Here is a 24449-nt window from a genome sequence, read left to right as displayed (position 1 = left end):
GGAAAGGTGGAAGGGGAGTGAAAAGATCACCCTCTCCTGGACAGAGGATGGCTAGTCCCTTGCTACCAGAATGAGCGGCCCTATTTCTGCTCACTGGGCACATTCGTGATTAAGCTAAATCAGGGTTGAAAGGGAAGCGTCGGGTTCAAACGCCAGCGGGGCAGAACGTATGGACTTGTGCAGATCCAGCTCCTGGCAAACCAGCCCCCGTTAACGGGACCCCCTTCCCCAATTCATCCCTAGCTTCTCACCAAGGTCGGGGAGAGAAGGAGGGCGCTCAAGTCTGGTGCTTCCCGGTCCCAGGAAGAGAAAGAGGGTTTCGAAGGGTGGAAGGGCATGTGGGGCCCAGAAACTTTTCTAACCTCTCTCTCCCCACCACCTCTCTGTTGGGTCCATGACAGACAGCACCAAAACCCCCTTGCTTCTCACGTAGAAAGAGCCAGGCGTTTTCTGCTCAAACTAGAAGTGGGAGGGGGGGAAAAAAGAAATGCCCCCAGCATGAACAAATGCAATATCTGAAGAATAACCGATGGCTGGGTAGGCATTCGTCCTGGGCTCGTTATAAGGAACTATGAACTCTGTTTGACCACAGCGTTGGCTGGGGTTTCTGCAGGGATGGGGGAAGCTAAAGGGGAAAAAGGATATTAAATACACAGGATTAGGATAATAAACACTAAGGCTGTTTTAATGCTATTCTAGGATGTTTTTTCAAGCAATTTTAAAATTCATATGAAAAATACACGCAAGTAAGGAATTTAAGCTTAGATTTTTTTATTTTATTTGTGTGTGTGTGTGTGTGTGTGTGTGTGTGTGTGTGTGTGTGTGTGTGTGTGTGTCTTCCCTCCCAGCTACTTGGTTGCAACTGGGCTACACGGTTTGCAAAGCCATGCTAGTTGTAAGCGGTTTATTTTCATAGCTGTTTTGCTGGTTTGTTTGTGTTGAGATAAAAGTTTGGGTCCTCTCTGGTTAGCGTCTTTCACTGGCAATTACAGGCAGCGTACCATGAAAAGGTTCGTTTGGTCAGCGGCACAGAGGGCCGGGGGGCGGGGGGGCCGGGGTTGGAAGGGTTTATCAAATGATCTGGGATGCCTTGTTGGTGCTCATCCCTTGTAAACAATAAGAGATGTCAGCATTGCTGGTTGCTGTCACTGCTGACAGTAGAAAGAGCGGAGAGTGCAGCATTCTTCTGGAAACCGGGTTTACCGGGAGCAGAAACAAGGCTGGGGAACGAAGGCACCTCGCGGATATCCGAGTACCTTGGGAAAAGAGGCGTTTGGGCTTTTCACTCAGCAACCTAATGAAAACTAGACAAATAGCCTTGCATTTAATATATAGTTTCCACCGATTCGTGCTTCTTTTGTTAGGAACAATTCTGGTCTGTATTGGAAAGGGACGGTTAAATATAAAGAAATCGTGTCACTTTGACGAGCTAGCTTTGGGCAAGGAAGGCAAAGGAAGTTTCTGAAAGGAAAACAATCTGCATTTGGATTGGGAAATTTCCATCACCCCGCGGTCTCACTCCTTATGCAAGAACATTTGCAGCAGGGACTGGAGCAACGTGAAACGTGACTTCCAAACGCCAAGCTGTGCCGGCAGGCAAACATTTACCTACAGACACAGAAGAGCGTTCTGCCATTTGGGATCAAAACTCATGGAAGAGGCCATCTCTCTTACGAGACCAGCTAGATACCTGGATGTAAATTCTTGTTTGCAAACATCTAGCTGGTCTCATAAAAGAGAGCGTTTCTTCCACGAGAAACTGAAGAAGCAAAACTTGTGGAAGAGGTGATCGCTTTTATGAGACCAACTAGATGTTTGCAGCCAATAATTTGCTTGCAAATATCTAGTTGGTCTAATAAAAGCTATCACCTCGTCCAAGAGTTTTGCTTCCTTTGGCCTCTAGACCAATATCTACACCCTAGATATTCTGCTGTTTGGGACACTTAAAAAAGAATGCGACCTACAGAAACCAAGGACCCAGTTCCAGGATTCAATGGGATCGGTAACCCCAAACTCCTGCATCTCATGGCATTTCGAATCCAGAGTTGAGGTTCTTAAAATGTAAAAAAATCTGTGAAAAATAAATGTAGATTTTCTTCCAGAGAAACTGCCTGCACATGTTGAATTGCAACAAACCACACACTGTCACAACAGCGTTATTTAAAACCGGGTGAGGTGCGGGATTCATTGCTGATTTGACACAAGAAGTACTGAACAGATTGTGCGAGTTATCTGTCTGTCAGTCACCCTGGGAGATTTATTGCATTCAGGGCACATAAAACTCCCAGGCTGGTTTAGCTCTTGATCTTTTGGGCCCAGCAGAATGAAAAGGAGGATCGAATTCATCCTGGTGGGGGAGGGATGGAAAGGTTGAACTCCGGAGATAAAGCTCTTCGGGTGCAATTGGTCATAGCTTGAATGGAGCCATTAACCGCATACTCCAGTTGAGGACATTATTGTTTCCTCTATCTCTATATCGCCATCCGTATGTGCGTATGTACTGCAGAACAGTTTTACCATCCATCAAACATATCTGCGTATGCATATAGACGTCCCTTCACATGTGCATGTAAATCGAGATGAAGAATGAGAGAGAGACATAGCAATGGCATTTGCAACCGTGATGTGCAATTTTTGCAACCTGACACTCAGACATTTTAGGATGCCTCAAGTTGGGACCTGGAAATGCAGGTCTCCGTCTTCTGCACAGAGAGGTGCTGCAGCAAGATCCCCAGCACTGCCACCACTTGAACGAGCCTTTATAATCTTCCTCTTCATTTAAAAATGCTGCTTTGAGCAAGCACGTAGGGGCAGCTTAGGCCAAGCAGCTTCCACCCAGGATATTTTAGGGCCCGATCTGCAGGATGACTGAAGTCATGGAGAGCGGTGCCGTTGCCTTCGAGGAGCTAGGGGAAGGCTGGATCTGGTTGCTGGGTGAATCCCTGGCCCCTGTGAAGTCAAGGGGAGTTTTGCCTGGAAACCCGCGGGGAATCCTCTTTTCCTTTCGCTCCTTGCCGAAGAACAATCTCCAAAAAACCCAGCGAGGACAGTGACCTTGTGCCGCACAGGTAGAAGTGGAGCTCCTAAAGAGCTGAAGCTGCAACCCCTCTCCCCCCCGCTGCTCTTTCTTCCAGCCCTTTCATCAGAAGCAGTAAATCTCCAGACTTGCTCTGGTGGAACGATCCTTCTCGAGCTGCTTGCTAAAACTAACAAATGGTAAAAATAAAATCAAATAAAAAAGATTTGCCTGTCATGGGAGTGGGTCAATAAAATGCAACAGTGTTTATTACAACATTGAAAGTCTGTGATTAAGAACACCAAAAGGCCTAAACTAGAAAGGGTTTTAGCCTGTAATTTCCCTACAGCCCTGGCCTGTACTTCCTTATGAGCTTGCTCAGCGGGGCTTTTTTTTTTGTGCTTTTTTTTCCATGTCCATCATCAGCTTGTAATTATTGCCATTCTCAAAGCTATGCCAGATGGGCTCTTTAGAAGCAGGCATGCAGCTTGTTTATGAGAGAGCAAGCTGTAATATTACTCTGCACAGAGACCTATCTGGTCCTAGTCAAAGAGCCCTTGCGCCCCCCCTCCTTCCCGCCCCCCAAACTTCCCCATTCTCCCGGTTTCTCTAGACAAGCCTCTCAGTTTCAGCTCGCTTTCCCCAACTGAATGGCGCTGGGGACAGGACGGGAGATCCTGTAACCTGGCGCATGGAGGGCGATCTCCATCTCCCGCCCCATTCACGTCTCGAAAAAGGCCGACGGCGATGGTGCTAAAGTCGAAAACCCAGGGGAGAAACCTGCTTGGCTCCCCACCGCCCCCGCCTGCACACCTCTCCCCACCCCGGCAGAGCTAAGGTTTCCTTCCCAGAGCCTGGGCAAGGAGTCCCCCCATCGCTTGGCCTAGCGGAGAGCATAAACATTCGCAAAGAGGTTGAGGTTAAGCAGTCGTGCACGGCAACGCGGGGAATAACCCAGAGTTCATCTCGTTATAGGCAGCGGGTGTTAGATATCTCAGGAGGCCAGGGCAGTGCTTCTATCAGTAGTTAATGGGGTAGGACTTGCAACAGATAGCCACTTTTAACTTACAAAAGCTTTTAGATGTCTCTGTTTACTTTGATCCATTTCAGTTCATTTGAGCCCTTTTTCCTTTCCTTTTTTTTTTTTAAACCTGCCCCCACCCCGATAAACTGCCCCCCCCGCCCCAACTCAAACAATAGTATCATTTACCAACGTTATACTTAACAAGTTTGGAGATCTTTGGTCAAGTTCTCCTACAATGAAATAAAGGGTGGGGGGCAGAAAAACATGGCTCTTGAGAACACTATCATAGAAAGAGGCGGTGGGGGGGAACTGGCTGCAGAAACATAATTAAAAAATCAGACTGTCGAAAGATAAGCGAAAGGGAGGGGGCAAATAACAGGAAAGGCTGCATTTTCAGGAGAGATTTAAAGTTGTGTGTTCCTGATTGGGCGAGCTGCTCATTCTTTTATCCCTCGTTATTTTATCCAGGAGATTCCAAAAGCACTTTCTTTGTTAAAATGTTCTCACAACGGATAAAACTAATTTGCTGGAATGTGAAATAATCCAGAAAGTAAGAGGACTGTGCCTAATGTTTGCAGACTGAGAATGGCAAATTAACCGGCCGCAGTTTCCAGTCCCTGGGGCACAGGGCTGGAATTTAAAGCTTCCGAAGAGAGCCCTGGTGCTAATGGATTTGCATGAGGCTTGGCATGCTAATGGAGATTGTCTCTTGTAATGAGCTTTTAATTAGGTCTGCTTGGTGCTTGACCTTCTTGTAATATGGGCCACTCCTCAGATGACAGCATTTCTAACCTGCAGGTGTGGATAACCCGAGCCCGTAAACACACGGAGCGTTCCCAGCCTTCTCCAAGCTGGCCTCCCAATTTGGCCATTTTTCTTTCTAAAATAGCCTGACTGCGTCGTCTCGGGGTTTTTTGTTTTTTTTTCCTTCCTCGCCCGATGCCAACTTCCCTGAAACGCTGATTGAAAAAATAAAAATAAAAATATTTCACGTCAGTTGTTTTCATTTTCTTGCCTTTTTTAAAGGCCAATGCTCCCACCAGACTGCAAACAAAATGAAAACAACATCTTCTGCAGAAATGCAGAGAGGCGGCCCAGGGAGGAAATCAGTGTCGGGTGAAACGCAGGCTGTTGCAGAATGGTTTTGGTGCCGAATTTCAAGAAATTAACTTGGGAAAAAATGTTAATTTGATAAACAACCAGAAGCAGCGTTTTCTTGCCCAATAGCCAGCCTCTAACCTCCCCCTCTCTCTCTCACACACACACCAGCCAAATTCAAGAGGGCCATATGCTATCCATACTCGAAGCAGCATTTAACTGAATCGGAGCATGGGGTTTCACTGTCCCTCACAAGGAGAAATAACTTACCCCACACTGTTTCTCTGCATATTCCCTCTTGGACGGTGCCCCCAAAGCCTGCTGAGACCCTGGAACTCAGTGCTATGGAGGTCGTGTGAATGCACCTGAGGTTATCAGAGGCCGTGCGGCCCCCAACTCCCCTAGCTCCTTCCACCAAAACCCACAGACCAGAAGAAAATAAAACCCAGAGAGACTGTGGGTTGGTAGCACGAGTGGGCAGAGGCAACCCTCTTAAAGAACCAGGGAAACGCACTGCCCGTCTGTCTTTGAAACTGCATCTGTCTGGTCCCACTTTCAAAAGTCAAATTAACCATTCAATCCTGGAGTCGAATGACCTCCTGAGGTCCCTTCCAACCCTAACTTTCTCTGAATCCCACAGAATTCAGATTCAGAGATTCATACGGTGGAGGACCAGAAGGAACCATTAGGACAACTGTCCTGACATCCTGTATACCACGGGACATCAAAATCCAGTCACATACGCCCATACTGAACCTGGCAACTCGTGTATGACTAAAGCATAGCTTGCAGTTGGCTAAAGACCACCTTCCGAAAGGCATCCCGTCCTGAAGACAGAGAGAAGGAGAGTCCACCACTTCCCTCGACAGCTTGTGCGAGTGGGTACCCATCCTCACGTTTAAAAACTCATTTCCCAGTTGAATTTGTCTGGTTTCAGCTGCCAGCCCTTGGGTCTTGTGATGCCTTTCTCTGCTAGACTAAAAAACCCATTAGTGCTGGGCATGTCTACATGTGCACTAGCCTATTTTAATGCGCATTTAAGCATCACCAAAAAAGCCCGTGTGCTTTTGCTAACGCACATTAAAATAGGCTAATGCACCTTCTTCTAGTACTGTATAATGGAGGTACCAAATTGAATGTGCATTAGCAAAAGTTCATGAATGAACAAGTAGACGCACCCAGTATTTTCTTACCTCAAGATACTTCTACTCTAGTCAAGTCACCCCTCCCTTTTCCTGCTGAGAATATAAATACATGGAAATAATCAAGTTTCCCACTGTAAAGTATTTTCTCCAGCCCTTGAATCATTCATAGATTTCATAGATTTCTGGGGTCAGAAGGGATCTATTTGATCATCGAGTCCGACCCCTGCTCTGGGCAGGAAAGAGCGCTGGGGTCACGTAACCTTTCTTTTGGCTTTCCTCTGCACTCTCTCTAATTTTTCAGTGTCCTTTGTAAACGGTGGGCCAAGAAGTTTAATTAAACAAGGACTGGAGAGCTGTCCTCCCAACGGCAAGGACAGGACAAAATTCCTGGCCAGTTTCCTTAATGGCAACCCTCATAGACCGCCAGTCAGCTCCAAAACTTATGGTGTCGACATTCTTGCTAAAACACAGCATGTCTTGATGCTCAGCCTGATCCAGTTTAGCTGGGCATATCATAGAAACGGCATTCCCGTGATTGCCAGAGGTGCAAAACAATTTCAGTCATCCCCTCATCACCTTAGCTTTGTCCAAAACAACCTTCAAAGCCCTTTCCTTGCTAGGGTGTGGATCCTAAACTTCCCTCTCAAGAGAACAGGGATGCAGAAGGAAGACTTGGAGATTAGTCCTCTAGTTTAAGTAAATCCTTTGGCTGATGGTGGAGGGCAACTCCCTAGAGGGGCATAAGATGTCTCTGTGGAATGCAGTGATGGGAAAACCAGCTGTCAAAGCCTAAAACTCCTTTGCATCTTCTTGCAAGGTTAACACAATGAGGAAGGTGCCTTCAGTGGCAGGCAGGAAAGAGAATACTCCCCAGACGTGCATCCTAGTAGTGCGGTTAGGGTGGGACTCGATACACCTCTGGTGCATCCATTAGGTTTGCCAGCACTACACTAAGATAAGGACAGGATCCCTCACAAACAAAGACCAGTTACTTTTTGTATAGGGACTATAGGTCAAGCTGTGTGGCCTCCTTAGACTCTTCCCTCTGGTTCACATGAGTCCCCTTCAAGCAAGAGAGGTCCCTCTTGGCCAGCAGTACCTACTGGGGCTGCCCCTGTGCTGTAAATATACTCACACCCTCCCAGCCCAAAGGCATGAAAAGCAAAGAGGGACGAAACCACCTCCAAACCCCTTCAGCGAACATCTCCGAAGTAGCAGGAAATGAGGGCAGGTTTGGGAATCCAGGTGGACAACACGTCTCACAGAACCACTGGCATCGTAAGGTAGTCACAACCTATCCAGTATTAGTCCTGTGTCTTGCCTCTGCCTCCTCAGAGCCCCTGGAGTCACGGCATGGGCATAAAGGCATACATCAACCCGCGTGTCCAGAGAATGAGAAAGGTACACAGCAGGGAGCTTGGCCTGGAGCCCCCACTGGAAAACTTGTCTGACATCAGTTCTGGTGTCTCGTAGGAAACAATCGTTTCTTGGAGTCCCCGCTCTGAAATCCCCACCCGGCTCCTGAAACTTTGACTGACACTATAGCGATCTGAGAACTTCCTGCTGAGTTGACTGGCCAAGGTGTTTCGAAGGCTGGGCAGATGTAGAGCCATGGGCGTGACTTGGTTCAGAAAGCAGGCAAGGGTCTTTGGGTAGATGTGACCTCTTGCATTAGACGAAGGGAGTCGTTGGATAAAACGTTCTTTGCAAGCTTTCAGGCACAATCACCCTTCTGCAAGCACAGGGACCTGAAGGAGGGTGCTTGTGCCCGAAAGCTTGCAAAGAACTTTTTTCCATTGCTCGAATAAAAGAGCCCGCATCTACCCAAAGGACCTTGCCTGCCTGCATCCTTAGACCAACACAGCTACAACCAACCACCCTGCAAATTTGGTTCGGAAGATATGAATGCCACAGCTAAACAGCCTGTTGGTTCAGCCGAGACAATAACGCTCTCTCTGTAGTGCTGCGGTGGTATATCAGCACGCGGCTTGTGGAGTCCCGCAATAGCAGTATGGATGCCCTGTATGCCGGGCTGACGGGGTTTACGTGAAGGCAAGCTTCCCAGGAGAAGCCACAGCACCCAGACGGACAGTGGCCTGGATGAGCTCCTGGGTGGAGGGGTTGGTGAAATGTTTCTTTCCGAAGTTTGTGTCAGATCGAGATGCTTGGAAGATGGTAGGACGCTGCAAACTGGTGTGAACCGAGGTTTATGTTGCTGCTTGGCAAATGTCTGCGGTCAGAATTGTCCACCTAAAACCTGCCAAAATTGCCCAAGCTGGCAATTTTTGGGGACAGTTTTCTCTGGCCGTGAACTATTTAACTATTTAATACTGGTGGAAATCCAGATGGAGATTCTTGTCCCCACCGCCTTTCTGCATTAGCTAAAAAGACTCTCAAAGAAGACCTAAATTATGGAGACCTCCTAGGATTAAGTGACAGCATCCTGTGCACATCCAGCTTAGGAAGCATCTCCTCATCCTTGTGCTCATGAAGCTTCAGCAAGAAAAGCAACTGGTGCATTACCAGATTCAGATGGAAATCTGAGACCACCTTGGACAGGAATTTAGGGTGAGGTCTTAATGAAACTTTATCTTTGTGGAAAAGCATGTATGGGAGACCTGCCATTAAAGACTGCACCTCTCCCACCCTCCTGGCTGATGTTATCGCTGCTAAAAAAGGCTGCTGTGGCAGACAAGGAAAAACGTAAGCAAGAGGCTATCGCCGCAAAGGAACCAGTTCTTCTCCAGGCAGGTAAACCCTTTAAATCTTCTACAAAGCCCTCTGCCATGGAGGGTGAGCACAGCCATCACCCTCCCACAAGAGGCTACACCAGGGGTTGGTGACATTGCCAAAAACACCCGCAACCTCAGCTCGTAAGAGGGTGTGCCAGAAGCAGATGGCAGGGGACTGATCCTTGGTGTGGCAGCGCAGCCCTGGCCCCTTCCCCACCATCCATCCTGCGTGCCGAGCAAAATGCCATGCTCTGGTACAAGTGCTGGGGGGGCCTACCCCTGGGGTAGGCTGTCAAGACTGTTTCCAAGTGAATGTGCATTAAGCTCGTTTAAGAGGCCTGTATCATTTAGTTGCGGTAATTATTCTAGAGTCTGCAGTCTGGATAGAGACACTAGGTGTTATAAGGCTCGGGTGGCCAATCCCTTCTGTTTAGCCAAGCTAAAAGCTCTTCCATTTAGTAATATTTATCTTCCTTCTAGTGATTAGGATGGATTGTATACTTGTGATGCAATTAGCCACACATTATCCACGCTGCCGGATGGAAACTTTGTGGGTTGGGGTGCAGAATCTGGCCTGAGTGAGGGGCAATATTGTCAGAGGATGGGCAGAGAGGTGTTACACATTGGAGAGCCAGTACCATGTCAGCCAGGCCAGGCTTATCAGCATCGCTCTGGGATGCTCTTGTTTTGACCGTCTGATCACGACGGCAGCTAATGGGATTGGAGCAAATGGGCACTTTCAAACGTCAGGGAAACAGGAACATGCCAGTTAGAGAACCCAGGCTCTACACCCCGTGCAGAAAGTGGAAATGTTGGCCCCCTGTTTTTACCTATCTTCATTACCCACATGCATGAACAGTGGCTGGATCTGGTGAAAGTTGTTGGTTACTTGATGGCTGAGGGGGTTGTGAAAGAACCTGTGGTCTGAATATGGGAACACTTAGTGCTTTGCTGCCCTCCTAGAGAGAAGCGTTTTCCCAATATCCCACCTCCACTTCCCTTGCTGCAGCTTGAGCCCATTGCTCCTTGTCCTGTCGTCTGCCCCCACTGAGACCAGCCCAGCCCCATCCTCTTTGCAAACCCCCTGCAGGGAGGTGAAGGCTGCTATTCAATCCCCCCACCCCCAGTCTTTCCTTCTCCAGACTAAATAAGTCCAGTTTCCTCAGCCTGTCCTCACCAGTCATGCATCCCAGCTCCCAAACCATTTTCATTGCCCTCCGCTGGACTCTCCAATGTGTCCACATCCTTTCTGTAGTGGGGGCCCACAACTGGACCCAGAACTCCAGATGTGGCCTCCCCAGTGCCGAAGAGAGGGGAGGAATCACTGCCCTCGATCTGCTGGCACCGCTCCTACTGATGTAGCCCATGATGCCGTCAGCCCTCTTGGCACCAAGGGCACACTGCTGGCTCCTGTTCAGCTTCTTGTCCCCCGTCACCCCCAGGTCCTTTTCTGCAGAGCTGCTGCCCAGCCAGCCAGCCCCAGCCTGCACCGGCGCATGGGACTGCTCCCTCCTCAGTGCAGGACTTTGTCGAACCTCATGAGATATCTTTTGGCCCAATCCTCCAATGTGTCTAGGTCACTCTGAATCCTAGCCCTGCCCTCCAATGTATCTACTAATCCTCCCAGCTTGGTGTCTGGAAACTTGCTGAGGGTGCGCTCCATGCCATCTTCCAAGTCATTAATGAAGATAGTGAACAAAACCGGCCCCAGGACCAGCTCCTGGGGCACTCCACTTGAGACCAGCTGCCAACTAGACACTGAACAATTGATTACTACCCTCTGAGCCGGATGCACCAGCCAGTTTTCTATCCACCTTAAGGTCCATTCATTCAACCTGTAGTTCCTAAGCTTTCTTGCAAGAATGCTATGGGAGATGGTATCAAAAGCCTTGCTCAAGTCAAGGTATATCACATCCACTAGTCTCCTGACATCCACAGAGCCAGTCATCTTGTCATCAAAGGCAATCAGGTTGGTCAGGCATGACTTGCCCTTGGTGAATCCAGGCCTCCTCCTCCTTCAAATGCTTAGAAATGGATTCCTTGAGGACCTGCTCCATGATTTCTCCAGGGACTAAGGTGAGGCTGACTGGTCTGTAGTTCCCTCCTTCCCTTTCTTAAAGATGAGACTATGTTTGCCCTTTTCTAATTATCCAGAACCTCCCCCATCACCATAGATTTCATAGACATCAGGGCTGGAAGGGACCTCGGGAGATCATCGAGTCCAGCCCCCCACCCAAAGGGCAGGAAGTCAGCTGGGGTCATAGGATCCCAGCAAGAGAAGCATCCAATTTACTCTTGAAGTTGTTCAATGTAGGCGCTTGAACCACCTCCGCTGGCAGACTGCTCCAGACCTTGGGGGCTCGGACAGTAAAGAAATTCTTCCTTATGTCCAGCCTGAAACGGTCTTGCAGGAGTTTGTGACCGTTCGACCTCGTCATCCCTTGGGGCGCTCTGGTGAACAAACGTTCCCCCAGATCCTGGTGGTCACCCCTGATAAACTTATAGGTGGCCATCAGATCACCCCTGAGCCTGTGCTTTTCCAGGCTAAAGACCCCCATGGCTCTCAGCCTCTCATCGTAAGATCTGTTTTCCTGACCTCTGATCATGCGCGTGGCTCTCCTCTGGACTCTCTCAAGCTTCTCCACATCCTTTTTGAATTGTGGAGCCCAAAACTGGACGCAGTACTCCAGCTGCGGCCTCACCAAGGCCGAGTACAAGGGGAGAATGACGTCCCGGGATTTGCTTGAGACGCATCTATGGATGCAAGCCAGCATTTTGGTCGCTTTACTAGCTGCAGCATCGCATTGGAGGCTCATGTTCATCTTGTGGTCAATGATGACCCCCAAGTCTTTTTCTTCTGTAGTGCTAACCAACGTAGCACTGCCGAGCCTATAAGGGTGCTGCAGGTTTTTCCTCCCAAGGTGGAGAACCTTGCATTTTTCGGTGTTAAACACCATGAGGTTCTCGTCTGCCCATTTGCTGAGCTTGTCCAGGTCAGCCTGGATCACCCGCCTATCTTCTGGCGTGGATGCTTTGCCCCAAAGTTTGGTGTCATCGGCGAACTTGGCCAGTCCACTCCTGACTCCAATGTCCACATCGTTAATGAAGATGTTGAACAGGATGGGTCCCAGGACAGAGCCTTGAGGGACCCCACTGGTCACAGGGCACCACGATGAGTGACTGCCATCAATTACAACCCTCTGGGTCTGACCACGGAGCCAATTTCCCAGCCAGCGGATCGTGGTGGAGCCAAGGCCACAACTGGCCAGTTTGGCCAAGAGGTGATCATGGGATACCAGATCAAAAGCTTTTTTGAAGTCAAGATATATGACATCAATCTCTTCTCCCTTGTCCAGGTGATAGGTCACCTGGTCATAGAAGGAAATGAGATTGGTCAAACAAGACCTACCCACAACAAACCCATGCTGGCTGTCTCTCAGGATGTTAGCCTGGGCCAGTCCATCAAGGATGACCTCCTTAATAAACTTTTCTAAGATCTTCCCCAGGATAGAAGTCAGGCTAATGGGCCTGTAGTTAGCCGGATCCACTCTCCAACCTTTCTTGAAGATGGGCACCACATTGGCCTTCTTCCAGTCTTCGGGCACTACACCAGAGCGCCAGGAGTTTTCAAGACCCGTGCCAGGGGCTAGGCTATGACGCTCACCAGCTCCTTGAGTACCCTGGGGTGCAGGTTGTCAGGGCCGGCTGACTTGAAGGTATCCAGCTTCTCAAGGTGTTCCTTCACGAGGTCAGCATTGATGGAGGGTAGGGGATCCCCCTCACCCGGATCTCCCTGTCCCATAGCAGGCATGGGCGTCCCGTGTGACTGATGAAAGACTGACGCAAAGTACCTAATTAATAGGTTGGCTTTTTCCTGGGCGTCAGATGTCAGTTGCCCCATCTGGTTTAGCAGGGGTCCAACATTGCCCTTGCTTTTCCTCCGGCTCCCCACATATCTGAAAAAGGACTTTTTGTTGTCCTTGATGCTTGAAGCTAGTTGGAGTTCAGTTGCAGCCTTGGCTTTCCTGGTTTGCTCCCTGCAGGACCGGACCAGCGCAGAATAATCCTCCTTGGAAGTGAATCCCGTCCTCCATCCTTTGTAGGCTTTCCTTTCTAGCCACAGTAGGTCCGCAGGGGGCTGCTGTGCCTTCTTGCTGCCTTTCCTCCGTGTTGGAATAGATTTAGCTTGTGCATTGAGAATCACTTCCTTGAGAAGCAACCACTCTTCTTGAACTCCCATCTCCCTGGGGTCACGGTCCCTGAGGGCCTGACCGACAAGCCTCTTGAGCTTGTCAAAGTCGGCTTTTCTGAAGTCAAGGACTTCGGTGTTGCTGACTGACTTGCCAGCTTTATGGCGGATGGCGAAGGTAATCAGTTCGTGGTCGCTGTCACCCAGCTTCCCATCGATCACTAGGTTGCCGATTAGGTCATCCCCCGTAGCCAGTACCAGGTCAAGCAGCGCTTTGCCTCTCGTTGGCCCATAGACTTCTTGAGTCAGGTAGAGGTCATCCACGCACGAGAGAAAGCTTTGCGCCCGCTCAGATTTAGCTGAGTGATCTTCCCACGAGATGTCCGGGTAATTGAAGTCACCATGAATTTTCAATGATGATCGCCAAAAGCCATAGGCCAAAGGAGACAACCTGGTGACTGGCTTAAATATAGAGGGAAGTCTGGGTGACAGCGACCATGAAACCATTGTGTTCACTGTCTGACATAAGGCAGACAAATCTGATAGCAGGATTGAAGTCTTGGACTTCAAAAATGCAAATTTCAACAAGCTTAGGTTGCTAGTAGGGCAAGTGCCGTGGGACCAGGGGCTGAAGGCAAAAGGTGTGCATGAAGAGTAGTTGTACCTTAAGGACGTGATCCTTGAAGCACAAAGGAAGTCCATTCCCATGCGGAGAAAAGTAACAGAAGGGCTGGGAAGGCCTCTTGGCTAAACAGGGAAATCAGGGTCCTCTTAAGAAAGAAGAAAGAGTCTTATAAACAATGGAAGTGTGGAGCGGGCCCCAAGGAGGACTATTCCACGACGGCCCGCATTTGCAGGGAACAGATAAGACAGGCTAAAAAGTGGCAACCGAACTTAGATTAGCAATGGGAGTCAAGGACAACAAGAAGTCCTTCTTTAAGTACATAGGGAACTGGACAAAAACAAATGGGAGTGTGGGGCCATTGCTCAACAACTCAGGAGAGCTGGTTACTGGCACCCAGGAGAAAGCTGAACTCCTGAATGACTACTTTGCTTCAGTCTTTCACCGGACCAAGGGGGAAACCACGCCAGGTAGAGTACAGGATGAGCACGATAGGAGTAATCACCTTCCTACTATTGCCATAGGATTGGTGTATGACCAATTAATAAAATTAGACATATACAAGTCAGCAAGAGCAGATGATCTTCATTTGAGAGTGCTGAAGGAGCTGGTCGAAGTCATTGCAGGACCCCTGGTGAAACTCTTCCACAACTCGTGGTGCGCTGGAGAAGTCCCTGAGGACTGGAAGAGGGCCAATGTTGTGCCCATCTACAGGAAGGGCAGAAGGGAGGGCCCAGGTAACCATAGGCCAGTCAGCCTAACTTCAATCCTAGGGAAAATCCTAGAAGAGTTCATGAAGGAGTCTATCTGCAATAAGCTTGCTGAAGGTACAATTGTGAACAACAGCCAGCACGGCTTCATGGCGGGCAGGTCTTGCCTTCCCAACCTCATCTCCTTCTATGACCAGGTAACTCGCCACTTGGACACGAGAGAGCAGGTTGACACTGTATACCTGGACTTCCAAATGGTCCAGTATCCCATGATGTCCCACGATAAACCTAGTATCCCATGATGTCCTTGCAAGAAAACTGGAGGATTGTGGGCTTAACTCTGGTGGGTGAGAAACTGGCTGCCGGATAGGACCCAGAGAGTCATAGTGAGCGGATCTGTGTCATCCTGGCAAGAAGTGGGCAATGGTTTTCTGCAGGGTCCAGTACTTTTCAACATCGTTATTAACGATTTGGATGTGGGGGTGAAGAGCTCATTGGCCAAGTTCATGGATGACACCAAGTTATGGGGAAGCGTGGTCACACTTGAAGATGGTCTACAGATACAGGTGGATCTAGACAAGCTGGCAAAAGTGGGGCAGATCAGAACCTGATGGAGTTCAACGTTGAGAAGTGTAAAGTCTCCACCTTGGGACGAGCAACCCCCAACACGCCTACAAGCTTGGTGACACCAAACTGGCCAGCACCGCGACTGAAAGGGACGTGGGGTTAATAACAGGCCACGGTACGAATATGAGCCAGCAGTGTGATGCTGCAGCCAGGAGGGCAAACACCACTCTGGCATGCATCGATGGATGCGTCTCCAGCAAAGCCAAGGAGGCGATTCTTCCGCTCTACTCAGTGCTGGTGCGACCACAGCTGGAGGACTGCATCCGGCTCTGGGCAGCGCACTTCCCGAAGGACGTGGGCAAGCTTGAGAGAGTCCAAAGAAGAGCCACCCGTATGATCAGAGTCTTACACAGCACGCCATACGAGGAAAGGTGGAGGGACCTGGGACTCTTCAGCCTGAGGAAGGGAAGGCAGAGAGGGGACCTGGTAGCTACATCAGGGGAGCACATCAAGGGTTCGGTGGGCAACTGTTCACCAGGGCACACGAGGGGAAAACCAGGAGTAACGGCCACAAACTCCTGCAAGATCAATTCAAGCTCAACATTAGGAAACACTTCTTCATAGTTAGTGTCCAGGCTGTGGAATAAGCTCCCTCCAGAGGCAGTGCAATCGCCTACCTGGGAGATCTTCAAGAGGAGACCGGACGGTCGCCTTGCCGGGGTCACCTACCCCCAGTTGTCTTTCCTGCTTGGTGCAGGGGGCCGGACCGATGATCGCCTGAGGTCCCTTCCAGCCCCTGACATCTATGAACCTCTGAATGGTCTCAAGCACAGCCTAGACAACACGGCACGTACGTGATAGAAGCCAAAAGAGCCCTCCTGCTCAGTGCCCGGGGTCATGTTTAATGAGACCTAGAAGAGCTGGCGGGCTGCATTTCCAAGGCTGTCTCTGTATGCACTGGACTGAAATCCTAGGGGCCTAACTCTGTCTGTTGGGTCACCCTATGGGGACAAGGCCCCAGGCTTTAGAAGTTTTTTTTTTTTTTTTCTGTTTTTTTGCACTGGTCCTGGAAGCACTGCAATACCAGGTCAATGCATGGAGTGGATGGAGCACGCTCCGGTTCCACCACCCAATACGAAAAAGAATCTGCTCAATATAGACCTCCTATGGAGGACATATCAGAGACAATTACCCTGGGGAGCTCGCCTACGTGGTCACGCTGCTTCCCGAAGTCCTCATAAGAAATGTGCAAGTCCCCGTTGCACCAGGGAAGATGTGCCCTGACACCAGTTCAGAGACCAGCCTTCCCTACAGTAATCCCGAGCTCACGGTGAACCTGTGCCCTCTTTCCCAGGGGAGGGGATGTTGGCCACGTGTCAAAACGTGCTTATTTTGAAAGTGGATCTTGGAGAGAAGTGGGATTTTCCCTCTTAAATGGATCTCAGTGAGCACAGGGGCACGTCTGCCCTCCCGCCCCTCCGCAGAGCTGAGGTGCTGGGCTTGGGGGCTGCACAGGAGGCATTTCCAGCCACTCCAAGCCCTGGAGCACTTTGAGGCCAGGCGCTTCACCAAGCAGGGTGGCAGCGGTGCCTCCTTTGAGGCCCAGCCTAGTGGTTAGAGCATTCATCCAGGAAGTGGGAACCTCAGTTCGAGACCTTCTTCAGCCTGAAATGATTCAAACCACCTGCCAGGGACTGCCCTGAACCGCAGACTACAGAGCAGCCTGGATGGGAGCACCCTCTGTTTCCGCCCAGCTCCCTACCTGCCGCCGCTGGGCAGCCGAGGCAGCAAAGGACGTGGGCCTGGAAGGACAACAGGCATGTGGGAGCCTAACTCTGGAGCCCAGTGAAGAGGGCACTCGCTTAGGAGAGGAAACCCTGCTTCCCAGCGCTGTGCCAGGGTGGTTTTCAGCTTGCCCAGCTCCTTTGACTGGATGGGGGGCTGCGCCACACATACTCAGTGCCCGAGTTTGGGCATTGTGGGATCTTTTTGAGCCACAAACATAGGCTTGGAATAAATTTAGGTACTGGAGTAAAGCCGATTTGCATCACGCTTTGGGACCTGCGTCACTCTTTAGGTACTTCACCAGCATAGATGTGGCCCAAGTGTCATTCCCAGGGTCACACAGGAGGTCTGTGGCAGAGTCTGGGAACTCATAGCACCTGAGTCCCATGCTACTGCCTTGATTGCCAGAGCATCCTCCCCCTCTGAAAGGCCTCCTCATTACAAAACTATTCTTTGTGGCCCTACGGTGCCACAGGAAGTGCCCCTGAATGGACCCACACGATCCAGTCCCGTGACGACATGCTGTGCTAGACCCCACAGCCATGAACCGGAAATGAGGTCGCACCCTGCAACAAGCTGCTGCGAGGACCGAGCGGCCCCACTACGCAGTGCCACGGCAGGGCATCGCCCCTCAGCAGAAGGGCAGAGCAGCCAGGCTGGGTTGAATGACTGAACCCAGGGTAGCACAGCAGCTCTGGCAGCGCCGGCCTGTTTGTGCTAACGATGACAGCTGCACGGGAGAACTGGGAAAGCTTTGCATTGCTCATTTTTCCAGCCTGTCTCATTGCCACATGCAGGATCACTGTCCAACCAGAGCCTCCGGTGTCCTCTTCTCACCCCCCAACCCTTGAAAACAGAATCAGCTGCTGCACTTCACATTGTGTACCAAGGGCCTGTAAAATTAGATTTCATACGGCCGACCACAACCCGGCTGCACGGACTGGTGCTGAAATCAAGATCCACAGCTGCGAAACTCCCCTCTTCCAACTATGCCTGCACTTATGCAACAAGCACACAGGGGTACTCTGTTATACGGCACGTCTCACCTAGTATAAATGCACCCAGCCAGACTCTGGAAATAGTGGGGAGACTTCCTTGAATTTGCCCGTGCAGGTAAAGCAGGCTAAATTCAGACATCAGTCATCCAGTGCTAAAATGCTGCCACCTCTGGGATGAAAAGCAGCAGCTGATTGACAGTGCACAGGCATGTTCGCTTCACTCATCCGCTTGAGGACAGGACAAGACCCGGAAAAGATAGTTCTCCCCAAGTGAACTTACAGGAGAAAAACTGTGGTAAACAGGATGTCATTATCCACTGTGAAACCTAGACACGACACAGGGGTATTCTTAGGCAAATGTTGCAGCCTTGTTTTTTATCTCGCACTAACAGATCACATCTCCAGTAGCAGGAGAGCTCTCCAAAGGCCCCGGGGTCTGTGCTGACACAGAGAGGAGAATGACTATCACCGCTTCCTCCCATCCACACACAGAGCAGATCCAAACCTGCTTAACTTGCCCACGTTACATCCAAGACCACATTGCTGTGTTTGCAGGCCACCAGAAAGAGCAGCTCTGTATAGGAATGGAGGAAAACGTGGGTCTAGTGGACATGACAGCATCTGGTGAAGTGAGCTGCTTCGGCTCACTAAAGCTTGTGCTATATATCGTGAGTCTGAATCAGGGCTTGTTTCCACGAGGGCTCCTGGCAGCGCGCCCCGTTGTCTCCGTCACGTCCACTAGACTTAGCATGGTGCCATCCCTGGGGTGTCTGTGTGTGTGTGTACACACACACATACATATACATACACACATACATATACACATACACGTATACATATGCATACACACACACACACACACACACTCTCTGGTTAGTCTATAAAGTACAAATGTACCCTGCCTAAAGATAGTAGCATGCTTGGTGTAGTGGAAGTGACAGAGAAAACAGGGTGAGCTGCACCACGCCACCAGCCCCTGCAGGAACAAACTGGAGGGATGGGACGTATATAAAATCAGCCGGTCCGGACGATCTCCACCCCCGAGCACTGAGGGAATTGGCTGCGGTGATTGCGGGACCCCTGGCACGGCTGTACAAGCGCTTGTGGTGCTCTGGTGTGGTGCTGGAGGACTGGAAGAGGGCCAACGTAGTTTCCATCTTCAAAAAAGGGAGGAAGGAGGACCCGGGAAGATTAGGCCAGTTAGTCTTACCTTGACCCTGGGGAAGCTTTTTGAGAGAGTTCTCCTGGTGCATGTCCACGAGGGGCCGGGGGGAGATCATGCTTAGGGGCAACCAACACGGGGTCATTAGCGCCAGGTCCTGTCAGACCAACCTGGTGGCTTTCTACGACCAGGTCCCCAAATCCTCAGACGCAGGGGGAGCAGTGGACATCGTCCTCCTGGACTTTCGGAGGCCTTCGACACTGTCTCTCACCTCGTTCTCATTAAGAAACTGGGGGCTGTGGTGTCGACACCCACACAGTCAGATGTGTCGCCAACTGGCGGGAGGGCCGCACCCAGAGAGCGGTGGTGGACAGGTCGTGTTCGACCTGGAGGGGTGTGGGCAGTGGGGCCCCCCAGGGCTCGGTCCTCGGGCCTGCACTGTTCAACATCTTCATCAGCGACTTGGACGAGGGGGTAAAAAGCACCTGTTCAAATTTGCTGATGACACCAAGATGTGGGGGGATGTGGGCACGCTAGAAGGGAGGAATAGGCTGCAATCGGACCTAGAGAGGTCACAGCGGTGGGCGGATGAGAACAGGTTGGGTTTCACCACATGACAAATGCAAGGTGCTGTACCTGGGGAGGAACAACCGGCACCACACCTACAGGTTGGGGAACTCCCTTCTCGGCAGGGCAGAGGCAGAAAAGGATCTTGGAGTCATCACTGACTCCCAGATGAACATGGGCCGGCAGTGTGGGGACGCGGTCAGGAAGGCCAACCACACCTTGTCCTGCATCCACAGATGCATCTCGAGCAGGTCCAGGGAGGTGATCCTCCCCCTCCATACGGCACTGGTCAGGCCGCAGCTGGAGTCCTGAGTCCAGTTCTGGGCGCCGCACTTCAGGAGGGATGTGGACAGCATGGCGAGGGGCCAGAGGAGGCCACTCGCATGGTCAGGGGACAGCAGGGCAGGCCCTATGAGGAGAGGCGACGGATCTGAACCTGTTCAGCCTCCACAAGAGAAGGCTGAGGGGGGATCTTGTGGCCTGTTACAAACTAGTCAGGGGGGACCAGCAGGCGTTGGGAGGTCCCTGCTTCCCAGAGCACTGCCAGGAGTGACCAGGAATAATGGTCACAAGCTGGCAGAGGGGAGATTTAGGCTGGATATTAGGAGGCGCGACTTCACGGTCAGGGCGGCTAGGGTCTGGAACCAGCTTCCAAGGGAAGTGGTGCTGGCTCCTACCCTGGGGGGCTTTAAGAGGAGGTTAGATGAACACCTCGCCGGGGTCGTTTGACCCCAGTACTTTCTTGCCATGGCAGGGGGTCAGACTAGATGATCTACTCAGGTCCTTCCCGACCCTAGAAACTATGAAACTATGACTTGGTCACAATTCCTTCCCCGTTCACCATGTGCTCCTGAGGTGGAGCACAACCAGGCACATCTACACAAGACATTTACTGTGCAGTTGATTAACTATGCAGTAAACATCTCAGGATCTACACGTGCACCCGTATTTGGGCACATGAAATTAATAAGCTCTGCAGCAGGGTAGGACTTGTATTGGACAAGTCCTAGGCTGGATATTGGACTTGTATAGGACAAGTAAATACAAGTCCTACCCTGCTGCAGAGTTTTTTTTGTGCTCAGCAGCACATGTGTAGATGCTGACCCAGCTGGGTGGGGACAAGGGTGCTTCAGTGCTGGGGCTGCCTACCACCTAGCCCTGTGCTGAAGCACCCTGACGGCCCAGCCAGCCCCTCCGCAGCACACTGAGCCTGGCCAGAGCAGTCCTGGGCTGCTGAGCTGACACCCCAGGTCCCACAGGTGATGCATAGGGGGTACACCCCAGCATCTGAAATTGGTGGTGCACCCCCTGCAACTGGCCACTGCTGATGCTGCCAGCAGCACCTGCACACGGTTGCCACTTGCAGCGCCCATCCCCATCACCGACACCGCTGGTGGCATCTGCTGGCGGTCGCCGATTGCTGCTGGCCACTGCCGACACTGGCAGCAGTGTCTGTGGGTGGTCACCACCCTCTCCCCCCACCACTGACACCGCTGAAGCCGCCTGCGGGAGCTCCCCACTCACCGTTACCACACCCCTGCCACTGCTGCTGTCACCACCACCACCTGTGGGCAGTCACCGTGTCCTCCCAGGGATGCACATCATTCATGCCAGGCCCCCTGCCTGCCGGGGCTGCTGTGACCCAGCTCAGTGTGCTGGGGTCCAGGCACACATGTAAACCACATGCCCAGGAGCAATAAACTGCAGAGCAATAAGCTCCGCAGTTTATTGCTGCCCCCTAATGGCACGTGTAGATGCACCCACTGGCTGCAGCCCTTCCCTGGGGCAGCTTACTTCGCCCCAGCTTGCCCAGCGGCCCTACCTGCCTCCTGCCTGCTCAGCGAGGGAAACGGTGAAGGCGCAGCTTGAGCTTCCTGCCACACCCAGACGAGGCAGAGACCCTCCCATTGCTGAGCCGGGCGGGAGCATCTTATTTGCACTCACAGCTGCATCAGGCTTATCTCAGTCGAGTTCACAACTGCAATGAGGTCTCTCTTCTTTCTTTTTTTAAACACTGGGCTGCAGAGTTCAGGAGCAAACTAGTCGTTTCTATAAAGCCATTTAAAGAAATAGAAAAAAAAAAAAGTCAGCTCAAAGTCTGCTCTGAGATTCTGCAAAAATTACTTGACATTTATTTTCAATAAAATGGCTCTGCATGTGGTTGTGCAGTTCAGGAAATCAGCGGGACCAGAAAGATGGAAGCTTGTCTAGGGAGTGAACTGTACTGCAAGAAGTGCACGGGCTCCTGTTTTCACATGGCCCTTCAAATGCAAGCTCTTATTCTGCACGGAGGCGTCCTGGAGAAGGTAAGGGAAAAAGAGGATCATCCGGCAGATGCGTCCAGCCATCCTGTAGAAATCAATGGAATTGTTCAGAAATCCTGCCTACCGGTTTTACGAACCACCCCATGGATTTCCTTAGGAGGAACGGCTTCCTCTCAGCGCTTTCTACAGAATTCAGTTGGTCTCAGCCCTGTTACGTCCTACGGCGAACACGGCTGACTGCCTCTCTCGGTTCAAGGAAGCAATACCGAGAGTGCGTCCACCAACGGGGCTGGGAACTACCTGCGGTTCCTGCTGGTAGAAAGCAGGATGCTTGATCCCTGTTACAACATCAGTGACAATAAGACTCAGCATTCATCCAGGGCCTTTCACATAAAAATCTCAGAGCACTTTACCAACTACGTATAACCTAAGCTGGCCCAGTGGCTTTCCAGCTCTTTGCATTCTGCGGATCATTTTACAGTTATTTATTTGGATGTGCATAATTAAGACACCTGCACAAAGCTCCAGGCTCCCTTTGCATGTCATTAATACTAAACACACGACCCCTAGGCATTAAATAATAATAATAATACAGGTGGGAACTCTGCTCCCACCTCCTGTCTACCTCCAGGACCTTCTGGGGAATGTAACCTTGGTCTTCTTCAGAGCCCGTGAAAACGATGGCTTCTTTGGAGAAGCACCTTCTCAAGAGCCCTTCGGACTCCTCTGATGCCCAGTGAAAGTCCCTTCAAGGACCTCCAACTCAGCTTCGGCGTTGCCACAGAGAAGGGGGCACAATCGGTAGAAGTCCCGGTTGGGTGGCTGCCTCGGCTTTGCAGTACTAAGACCACAGCCCAGAGACTGACGGGCCAGGTTAAGCAAACAGCTGGTCTGCTCAGTGAGGCACAGGACTGGGGCTCAGGAGACCTGGCTCCAGCGTCTAGCTCTGCTGCTAAATTCCTCCGACCTGGAGCAAGTCACGTTGTCCCTCTGTGCCACAGCCTCCTACCCCGTGCAACACGGATCCAGTTGTGGGCCCCCCACTACAGAAAGGATGTGGACAAGTTGGAGAGAGTCCGGCGGAGGGCAATGAAAATGGTTTGTGGGCTGGGGCATAGGAGTGGCTGAAGGGACTGGGCTTACTGAGTCTTGAGAAGAGAAGTTTGAGCGGGGATTTTAATAGCAGCCTTCAGTTTCCTGCAGGGGGGCTGCAAAGAGGCTGGAGCTGGGCTGGTCTCAGTGGGGGCAGATGGCAGGACAAGGAGCAGTGGGCTCAGGCTGCAGCAAGGGAAGCTGAGGTTGGATATTAGGAAAAACTCTCTCATGAGGAGGGTAGTAAAGTATTGGAACAGGCTCTCCAGAGAGGTGGTGCAGTCTCCATCCTTGGAGGTTTTAAGACCCAAGGAGATGAAGCCTTGGCTGGGCTGAAGTAGTTGGGGCTGGTCCTGCTTGGAGCAGGGAGTTAGACTAGATGTTTCCTCCTGAGGTCCCTTCAACCCTCATTATCTATGATTCGACTCTCCCCCAAGCTTTGTTTGTCTGGGGTATTTAGGCAACCAGCTGTCTGGGGCAAGACTCTCTCATACCGTATAAATGACCGTCTTGCACACCGGGCCCCTGATCTCAGCTGGTGGCTCTCAGAATATGGTGCTATTAATGATTAGAAACGTTTCCCAAAAAACAAAGGTAATAAGAGAATGTGCCGTTCGACAGCCCTTAAAACGGGAAGTCGCTGGACACTTCTGTGGTAGTTTAGCGAGAGCTGCCTGAACAGAGGTGTCATCTTCTTGCGCGGCGCCCATCGCAGCGCAGACCACGCGCATTTGCCTGCAGTATTTCTGAGCCTGAAGCCGTCTTCCACTTTAAGATGGAGCCCCTCCAATAAAAAAGCAACATCGTCCAGAAAACCAGAAACACCTGCCCAGAAGTAATTCCCACAATGGTTCTTCTGACGGTGTAGCAAACACAGCACTGAAATGCAGGAATGTAAGAGATGAGTCTGGCTGGGATTTTCGTTCCAGGGTTGCATGCCTTGCAGATGACTTGGTAGGTAAAACAATGTGTTATGGAAATTGAGCTCTGCTTAAGTGGTGCTTTCCACCCCTGTGTGGTCTGCTCCTGCGTGGATGCTCAGATGATGGAGGGAGCACAGGTTTTGGCCCATACACGAGACCCAGCCTAAGCACCAGGGCTGCCTTTGGAGGTTAGGGCAATGGCCGCAGAAGGATCATCTCGCTGCCCCTGGACACATGGGAACACAACATCTCTGAGCTTCAGCTGGGGCACGGAGATGACTCCGAGTCCCCACCGATGCGCCTAAGGGCAAGAAACCAGCCTCTGGGGAAATTGCCACCAGTGGTCCTCAGAGCACAGCTTGAAGGCCATGGTTTGATGGGGGAGCAGGAAATACGATGCCTATGTCAAGACAAAATCCTTACACATGTATTGAGATGACTGGCTGCAGAGGGGGTAATGATGGTCCAACAAGCGTGCGCTTGGGAAGGTGGCCTAGATCCATCGTGTTTTGCAAGGGGGTGGCTGAAGACTGCAGCCTACCTGGCCAACTCTCA

The 24449-nt window shown here is 51.1% G+C and overlaps 1 pseudogene; it reads right to left on the bottom strand.

Annotated features, from left to right (window-relative positions):
- Positions 1-16153: 16153 nt before the first annotated feature.
- Positions 16154-16308, bottom strand: LOC149872391 (U2 spliceosomal RNA; annotated as a pseudogene).
- Positions 16309-24449: the final 8141 nt, after the last annotated feature.

This window comes from Crocodylus siamensis, chromosome 2 (genome assembly GCF_052110815.1).
Source record: "Crocodylus siamensis isolate JL-2025a chromosome 2, ASM5211081v1, whole genome shotgun sequence".
Lineage (NCBI taxonomy): Eukaryota > Metazoa > Chordata > Crocodylia > Crocodylidae > Crocodylus > Crocodylus siamensis.
This window is presented reverse-complemented; position numbering and strand designations above follow the sequence as displayed.